Source organism: Pinus tabuliformis, chromosome 6 (assembly GCF_031772625.1).
Source record: "Pinus tabuliformis cultivar Carrire ecotype Pingquan chromosome 6, CPIR1, whole genome shotgun sequence".
Taxonomy (NCBI): domain Eukaryota; kingdom Viridiplantae; phylum Streptophyta; class Pinopsida; order Pinales; family Pinaceae; genus Pinus; species Pinus tabuliformis.
In genome coordinates, this window is record NC_142292.1 from 1,009,552,934 (window position 1) to 1,009,563,329 (window position 10,396).

General features: G+C 35.1%; 1 pseudogene; it reads right to left on the reverse strand.

Annotated features, from left to right (window-relative positions):
• Positions 1-1,382: 1,382 nt before the first annotated feature.
• LOC149262416 (cyclin-P3-1-like) lies at positions 1,383-2,312 on the reverse strand (annotated as a pseudogene).
• Between the last annotated feature and the right edge of the window lie 8,084 nt (positions 2,313-10,396).

Below are 10,396 nucleotides of genomic sequence, written 5' to 3' on the forward strand. Positions count from 1 at the left end.
CCTAGAATTGGTCTCAGCAATGGTTTGTCTATGTAGTGTGGAGAGGAGAGAATTTAAAGCACATATTTTGGAACAGTGAATTTTCCATAAATTTTGTGGTCTCATATCAGCTGGTGGTTTTCACAATATCTTCTCTAGCTATTTTCATTGGAGGGAAGCTAATTTCAGCAACCCTTGGTTGCATAGGAAGCTAACTTGGTGGTTTTGGTATGTTCTTAAATGCACTTCTCTCTTATATGGAAAGTAAGTTGTGATGTGACTTTTGATAATCCAAAAAGTTCCTTAACATGAATTTTAGTTGTTTTGGCAAAAAAAAAAATACCTGGAGTCAGTTTTTGAGAAGGTAACAACATTTGTGAAAGACAAAGTACCAAGGAGTACAGAAAGCATACAAAATATTTGAGATTGTGTCTTATAGGACATGGGCCAAACCGATCTTAAGACTATTTTGAAGGTTTCCTCACTGTGGCATAATATTAAACAAATTTTATTTGATAGACGTTTGGAATTAAACAAATATATTTATGATCAATACAGTCAGCTAAATTATCTAATGCTTTCCCATACAAAACTTGGAGAAGTTAATAGAAAACTCAATCCTACCTCCATCTTCTTCGAGATCAAAGGTCCACAAAGTGATATTATCCCTCAAGAGTTGCATGATTAAAGTGCTATCTTTGTATGACTCTTCACTCAAGGTGTCAAGTTATACAATAGCTTCATCAAAATCTTGCTTGGCCAGATGACAAGCCTTGCAACACACATAATATATATGAAAAAAAGTCATATAAAATTTGGCATATACTCACTTCTAAAACATTCAAAATGCACTATGCTACTTAAGAATACTTTGTATATTAGTGCAAAAACAGAAAAATGCATACCTTTCAGGTGAATTTAGTATTTCATAGCAGAAAATAGAGAAGTTCAAGGCAAATCCAAGCATGATTGGATGAGTTGGCGCTAAATCTGACTCTACAGTACTTGAAGTTGTCTGCAGTAATGCATTGTAAATTTTAATAAATGACTACTCTGGCCAAAATATTTGGACCCAAGTACTTTAATCGAAAGGACCATCAATATTATAATAAGGAAACAAAAGAATTCTTAGCAAGGATAGCTACAGTAGTTTCCACCCAACATATTGATGCACACATACGAGCAACAAACACAGTAAAGTAGTTAAATTATAAATAAACTAATAGATTAAATTGAAATTTGAAGCCTTTTATAAAGTTATCAAAATAGTTCCTCAAGGGCAGCTTCTCCTCAACCAACAATGATATTCATGACTACAAGGAAGTTGTTACCTACATAGCACCATAGGTGAACCTTGACACCGTCGATTGTCCTTATGTTTCCTCTTTATTATTTAAGCCATTTCAACCAAAAACAAATTGGAGAGGTAGCTCAATTTGGTAGCCACCACCAACACCAACTTCTTTTTCTAACTTCAAGCAATAGCTTTCAAATGTATTGTCTGTTACTTGCAATTTGAAGTTCATATTAAATAAAAATTGAAGTTCCAATTTATTCATTTCCAATGTGCTTACACCCACAACTTTTGCATAATAAGCATTGTTAAAGAATCTACAGGTTCAACATACAAAAAGAATATCAAGAAGCAGCAAGAACAAAATAGAATAGATAATTTATTTCAAAACAAAGATCATTTTTTTCACTTTCGTTGAAGGGTGGCAAATTGAGTAAATTACATACATTGATAAATTAAACAGTAAAAGGAAATGAAATGTAAATAAGATATAAGATTCTACAAAGTAAATGTTAAAAAGTTGAAATAATTGTAAGCATTCAATGCAACAAAAGGCAATAAATTATTTGTGATGACATCCCAAACAACATTGAGTTGAAACCCACACTTACGCATCATCAACAAACTTTGTTGCAACCATTACACTTGTGACCAAAAGAAGGTGAACATTCAAGGAGGTGATAGGAACCTCTAGTTGTTGATGGATGAATCTATCAATGTACACATAAGAAAGAGTAAATCATGATGGGTTGTAGTTTGAGTACTTGAAAATTCTATCAATGTAACTTCGAATGCTTAAGTTGGGTGCTCGGAGGCCATGAAAAACTGTTATTTTTTCTTGCTTCTCAGTAGCCTCCAGTAACTTTTCATTTCTTTGTACAACTCTATCTAGAAGAGAGGCCAAAATAGAAAACACATGGGGACTTTCACAGAATCCTACTTCAGACTCACTCAGGTCCAGTGCTGAATATAAATATGCATTGGAACCTTCCTCAACCATGTGAACTGAAGAATCCATGTAAATAATATGCACGTTCAAGAACCCTGTATTCCATGCCACACCTTCACAATAAGGAAAAAAATTATACAACTGTCATTATATATAACTACAAAGCAACAAACTTACCATATTAATTTACCTGATACTTTTTAGGCACTTGTAATAAAAGCAACCAATAACTACCACCATACCTTATCCAAGAATTCTCTGTAACATATCCAAATTTAATTCAAATCAGTGGACAGTTCTAGTAATAGAAGTTAACTTTACGAGGCCAAGCATGAAAGGTAAGACTCTAGGAGAAGCAAGTTAAATTTTACAGAAGACCCCTAAAGCAAAAACTGTATTACATGTGTTTAAAATTCATCACTAAAGTGATATGAATCCTTGATGAAATCTAGGATAAGCTTCATTACCAACTAGCACAATTTAAGGTTGTCTCCTACATGCTTGCAGTCAGGAAAATCAAAACATATGGACCATTTAAAACAAAAAGTGCAGTTAAATGAGCTAAATCTTGCTAACTTGCTAAAAGACTTCTCAGGAAGGACAACAAGATTGACTTTCATTGAGTCTATAGGCTATCTTCTAAGTTCTATGTATGCACCTTTAAGGAAACCTATGAGAGTGACTTTATTTTCTACTTCATATAACCCTCAAGGAATAGTGAAAAAGGAAATTCAAAAATCAGAAAACTAGAAATACATTGCAACACCATCTAAGCCAGATTAGTCAACCCAAGAAATCATTAGAAGAAATAATAGAGAGCCAACCCATTAACCATTAGATTTACCTGGGTATAATATAATATTCAAGAAGAACCATTGTGTTAGTTTCACTCTTTAAATATCTAACAAAGGCATAATCAAAACCAATGAAAACCACTACATTCCAACTACCACCATTCACGGAGGACTAATAGAGCTTCAAGATAAATAAAATACCATTATCACACACTTCTTACCCAGATATAAATTTTCTTTAGAAGGTAACAAAATCCCACCTATCAATTTTCACATGTTTCATAGAATCTCCCCAAGACCCAATCAATAAAAAGGTCTCCAATAGTGAGCATGCAATTCAAACTCTTCTAGTGATGGGAATTCTTCTAATTATGGTGCATCAAGTGAATTAAAAGAGTATTGTCACATGCTTCTTACCCCATATATCAACTTGTTTAAGAAGGGGAACAAAATCCCACTTATCAATTTTCACATGTTGCATAGAAATTCCTGAGGATTCTCCAATAGTTAGTATGCAATTCACAGTCTCTGGCATAAATAAAATATGGTGAAAATTTTGAACTTCAGCCAAAGTTTCCTTGGCAGAGAAATTAATGACTACCCATCAATAAGCAATCTAAGAAAAGAAATTTCTAGGACCTAAATCATGCCTTCCACTGGAAATCCCCAAAACAAACTGAGCTTAGTGGAGAAATAGACAATTCCTTACATCTACGATTTCAGTCCAAATTCTCAGAAAGCCACCATAACAATCAACTTCACCACATGATGTACCCTTTGGAAAATGAAATCCTCTTTGTTAAGTAGATCACTGATAAATTTAAACATTTCCTTATCTTTCAGTTACACTATTGAACCCTTCAATAGTTAAAATTTATAATACATCAAATTTTAAACTGATATTTCTACCTGGTAAGCTTTCAAGGACTGATTGGTGGCTTCTTTTCTCTCATTTCCTATTTTGAATTCAGCTAGATAATGGTAGTAGTGTCCTTTCTTGTGTAACAACAAAAACCCAACATCCATAACCCCAAAAATAAGAAAACCCAAAAGCTTAATATCCACGTTGCACAAAGATTTCACAGGTCAATATAAGAAAAATTACATTTTATAGTAAAAAACAGTGGATTCGCCAATACTGGAGGAAGGAATGAGGTGTTCTTCAATGATGGTCATAATATCATGGCAAATCTTAGAATGCTCTACTCCAACTTTCTGTCTATACTCTTTGATACGCTTCACGTTGTGATCATTTCCCTTCGCTTCCTCCTTCTACTCAATAGAAGACATTATTCTCCACGATGCTTGCTGAGCCCCAATCACATTTTTGTACCCAACAGAGAGCATATTCCTTTCTTCTATAGTTAACTCCACGTCCAGCTTCGCCACCCTCTTCATGGCTTCAACCATTTCTACACAAAGTCAACAATATGCACATACATAACATCAGAGATCTATCCTGACGCTGCAACTTCATTTTTCCTCTGATAGGGGTTTTTCCAAGGGATACCTAGAACTGAATAGAAATCATAGTGAATAGTAAAAATAGGAAGGAAATTTTGACCACTAAAAATCTATTAATAGAAAACATTTTTGGTAAACTATTGCATGTTTTCATTTTTGGGGAAATGTTTCATGTTCAAAGCTACTACATTTTTCCAAAAGAATATGAAGTTTTTTTTCCAATTTTAAGCAGGTCGTTCCTAGAGGTCAAGCCTAACTCCAAGGACCCACTTTTGCATTGTGATTGGGGATGTTTCCCCAATGATATTTTTACTAGTGACAAATCACCAGGGTCCATCAATTCACTTCTTCTTGACTTTGAGATAAGACAAGACCTAAACTTGAACCTAGAACCCATTAGTTTACAAATAGATGAATGTTGCCTCTATTTTCCCAATAGAAAATGGTTCCATGCACTCTCACTCGATAGAACAGAGGTTGCACTCTCACTCAACAAAGGTTGCTGGAGGTTGCACTTTTTCCTAACAAAGGTTGCGAATAATGTTTGTGAAGAGGTTGTGGAAGGTTTCAAAGAGAGGTTGCAGAGGTTCTGAACAAGGTTTCACTCTCTCCCATGGGCCCAATATTTTATATAAAAATAATCTTATAATATATATCTATCTATCTATCTATCTATATATATATATATATATATATATATATATATATATATATATATATATATATATATATATATATATATATATATATATATATATATATATATATATATATATATATATATAGATATATATATATATAGATATATATATAACATATACAACCCCTTTTAAGCCTTATTATATAGTCAATATAATATTTTAGGTTTTGTTTTCTTATACCCCAATATGAACAAATGTGATATGGTATTGCTTCGTCAGTGAAGCCCCCATGAGAGTGATTCGGATAAGAAAACCATAATGGAAGATAATGGTGGAGTTAAGGTCACAAGTAGAAATGATGAAAGAGCGGGAAGTGTGAAACACTATAAAATACCACCCAAGGGACAATTGAGGAATGAAAAAATTGGTGAAAGGAAGTGTTGTGTTGTCCAACAACCTCCCATTTCTTAATTTTTTACACAAAAAACTTTAATTAGGAATGGGTCCCTTTTTAATAAACTTAGTAAATTAGTGATTCAATAAAATCACTTGCATGGCATTAACCATATAACACATGAAAGCCCTTATCAAAAGGCCCGATACAAAAGAACTCCTATCTAAAAAAAAATTTCATAAAATGTGAAATATCCTTTTGAAAAAACATCATAAGAAACTCTCCACTGTGATAAAGTGATCGAAGATCGCATATCGCAATGAAAAAAGGATGCACTCAAAAAAGGTCCTCATTAAAACCTCCGATCTAATAATGTAATCACAATCAGCAGTCAAAGGTATCACACAACACATAGCGAGAAGGACTTAAAATCCCCCAATTGCGATATTATAAAGAAAGGTGCTCATTTCAAGGAAACCTCGTTAAAAGGTATTGTTTGCGAATATAAATTTTAAAAGCAATAAACAAAACTAGTCGCTGAACATATCCTGGCTTATTATATTTTCCTTTATCACGATCGAAGCTATTAGTCTAAAGTGATAAGTCCGACCCATTGAATCTCTCGATTGCGATTCATGATTTATTGCTGATCGATGATTGGGGAAATCCAAAGACATGCTTAAAAGGATCACTAGGCATATGGCCGATGTGACAGGTAATTTTGAAATTTATTTATTACGATTCGCGGATATGATGGTCATTAATTTTGCAGTTAAGGGTGAATCCTTTGAGGATTTCACCCGTGGTGATTCTTAATTACATTTGGTTTATCATATGTGAATTTCCTTAACTGTTTTCATTCTGTATTAGCTTTCAACACAAATATTTCTCTGTTACGTTTTCCATTGTCTGTGCAGAGCTACTCTAAGCTTATGAATCCGGAAAAGATACGAAAGAAGGTGAAGAAGGCCAAGGCCCTTGTCATAGTTAAAGAACGAAGCCAACCAGAGCCGAATAAGAAAGGATTAATATTAGATATGACTTGCCTCGGTTTAGGAAAAGTAAGCTGGGAGAGTATCTATAATTTACTAGAAGAGAAAGAGCTTGAAGAATTCGAAGAAGAAGCTACTGCAGATTCTACAAGCAGATCAAAAAATACATTGAAAGAATTGGCCTGCTTATTCCTACATAGGATAGTAGCGCGTTGCAAGGTTTTGCCATATAATAACATGCTCAGATGGATTGTTGAAAGCATTGCAACTATAGATAGGATGTTTAGTACAGCCGAAGGAAAAGTGTTCAGGTTGTTTAGAGCGGAGGATCTCAGACAAAGGTATCATTTACACAAGCTAGAGAAGTATTATAATAAAGCATTCTTAGAAGCTTTTGCAAAGGAAAACGACATTGAATCAGATCCTATTAGGCAATGGAGACACTTCCCAAGCAAACACAAGCACGAAACATCGGGTATGTAGTCTGTAGATTTATTAGCCTCTCTTTATTAGTGATTCAATAAAATCACTTGCATGGCATTAACCATATAACACATGAAAGCCCTTATCAAAAGGCTCGATACAATAGAACTCCTATCTAAAAACCTTTTGATAAAATGTGAAATATCTTTTTGAAAAATCATCATAGAAAACTCTCTGATGTGATAAAGTGATCGAAGATCGCATATTGCAATGACAAAAGGATGCACTAAAAAAAGGTCCTCATTAAAACCTCTGATCCGATAATGTAATCGCAATCGGCAGTCGGAGGTATCACACAACACATAGCGAGAAGGACTTAAAATCCCCCGATTGCGATATTATAAAGAAAGGCGCTCATTTCAAGGAAACCTCGTTAAAAGGTATTGTTTGTGAATATAAATTTTAAAAGCAATAAACCAAACTATTCGCTGAACATATCCCACCTTATTATATTTTCCTTTATCGTGATCGGAGCTATTAGTCTGAAGCGCTAAGTCCGACCCATTGAATCTCCCGATTGTGATTCACAATTTATTGATGATCGCTGATCAGGGAAATCCAAAGACACACTTGAAAGGATCATTAAGCATATAGCCGATGCAATGGGTAATTATGACATTTATTTACTACGATTGGCGGATATGATGGTTATTAATTTCGCAGTTAAGGGTGAATCCTTCGAGGATTTCACCTGTGGTAATTCTTAATTACATTTGGTTTATCGTATGCAAATTTCCTTAACTGTTTTCATTCCATATTAGCTTTGAGCACAAATATTTCTCTGTTACGTTTTCCATTATCTGTGCAGAGCTACTCTAAGCTTATGAATCTGGAAAATATGGGAAAGAAGGTGAAGAAATCCAAGGCCCCTGTTGTAGTTAAAGAACCAAGCCAAGCAGAGCCGAATAAGAAAGGATTAATATTAGATATGACTTGCCTCAATTTAGGAAAAGTAAGCTCGGAGAGTATCTATAATTTACTAGAAGCCAAAGAGCCTGAAGAATTCGAAGAAGAAGCTACTGCAGATTCTACAAGAAAATCAGAAAATACATTGAAAGAATTGGCCTGCTCATTCCTACATAGGATAGCAGCGTGTGCCAAGGTTTTTCCATATAATGACATGGTCAGATGGATTGTTGAAAGCATTGCAACTACAGATAGGACGTTTAGTACAGCCAAAGGAAAAGTGTTTGGGTCATTTAGAGCAGAGGATCTCAGACAAATGTATCATTTACCCAAGCCAGAGAAGTATTATAATAAAGCATTCTTAGAAGCTTTTGCGAAGGAAAACAACATTGAATCAGACCCTATGAGGCAATGGAGACACTTCCTGAGCAAACACAAGCACGAGACATCGGGTATGTACTTTGTATATTCATTAGCCTCTCCTTATTGTTATGCTAGCGCATTGATGTGCAGAGTCTTCGGAGTCCATAATTCTGCTAATCTCTCTATAGATATGGTTCCTTTAATGGAAGCTGCAGTTCATGGCTATATTATGGACTAGGAAAACATTCTGTCCGAAAAAATGGCCACCGAGATACTTGAATATAGAAGAAAGAGGTCTGTGGTTTCCTGGGTGATACCTCCTTTTTACTTCAGTGCCTATATTATGGACACCATCTGTTTTAATTCCGAATACCCCATTCTTGGATGGAAATGGACTCCCCAAGATCCCAATCCCATTCACATCTATCACAAAGAGCTATGGAAGGCCCATTATAAGAACCATTTGTATAGAATTTGTAATGGTTTTATTCTTCTTGTACATTACTCCTTATTCAATAAGCCTGCCCCTAGGATATCCGAGGAAGCAACAATTGACCTAACAGCAGTGGGTAGTTGGTTTGGAGAAGAGAAATTCACCTATATAAGGCTTTTTGGTAGTCTCACTGATCCTCATGTTCTTCCTCTGTACATCCCCGATAAACTATTGGCCCGGGAATTAGCATATCAGATAATAGTTGTAGGAATGTCAAAGACCCTTAGGGATTCCAAGAAACACATGTGGCCTACATTTCCCCTTTGGTGTGGTGCCTTTACTTTGCATGATTATAAACATGCAGAGAAAGAGGTCGAGAAAATCAAGTTGTTAAATCTTGCAACTATTCCAAAAAGGTAGTATGACCCTAAAAAAGTTGCCTGTAATGTTACTTCTCAAGCTAAAATCGCCAAATTTGATCATGAAGAGGATAGCTTTGACGACTTGTTTTCTTTAGCATAACTATTTTTCCAGGTCAAAGGATTGGCTAGGACGAACTTGGGAACATAAGGATTAGAAAAATTCAATAGGCTCAGGGCCCACACATTGGAAACCCTGCCTTTATATTTATTAGCTACAACCTCAATAGTTCAACCACAAGGCCATAGTGAACAGAAAATCACTAACAATTCTCCTGAAATGGAGAAGTTTCCAAAGAAGAAAAAGACACCAAAATAGGAGTAGAAGTAGGTTATAGTTAGTGAACCCCTTGATACACACATTAATGTTGACCCTAAGTTGATCAAGGAATGGGAACAATTTGATTCTATCATCAGTAATCCAGAGAACACCCAAGGGTTCACTACACCCGAGGTGTCTACAACATAGAAAATAGTAGTCGACACAGTTCTGATTGCAAGAACAAGTAGCCCACCCAAGTTCCATAGATAAACTGAGATCATCCGTGAAAACCCCACTGATGAAATTGTTTTGCATGTAGAAGAGATACCACCACTAGATGTCTTCTACAACCATAAGCATAGGGCTATAGTTAAAACACAGAGGAAAAAGAGGAAAATTTATCACTCTCCTCTTTTGACTCCTCAGATGGAAATGATGAATGTGGTATGGAGGGAGGAAGTAAATCCCTCCAAAGATTTAACCAAAATTTCTCAGTATGCCGGAGCATATACAACGGCAACAATAGATAAGGTTTCAGAGGTTAATCATTTATTGAAGGAAAAAAATCAGGCGATCACTCAGCTAGAGGCATAATCGGTAGAGCAGCAACAAAAAATAGAGCAGATTGAATAGAAGTTGGCAAAACAGAGACAACTTAATGAGCAGTTGAATGAGCAATTAATTAATGAAAATCAGAGAATTGATGAACAAGCCATCCTTAAGCAGCATGAGTTATCCCAAGCATTGAGAAAACTACATCTATTAAATGAGTAGGTGAATAAATCAAAAAAAGGCAAATCGCACAACTGAAGGATCAAATAGAGCGATTCGAAGGATATCCCAAGGTAGAAGAATTAATAACTAAAGCCCTGGAGATGACCAAGACTCTATCTAGGTAGTTGGACCTTCTGTGTTATAATATCTCATTGGTTGTTCCTTTATGTGATATCTCAATAGCTATGATTGATAAGTCAGTAGATGCAAGGCTTGAGCTAGAGAAGGCAGATGAAAACTTAACTAAGT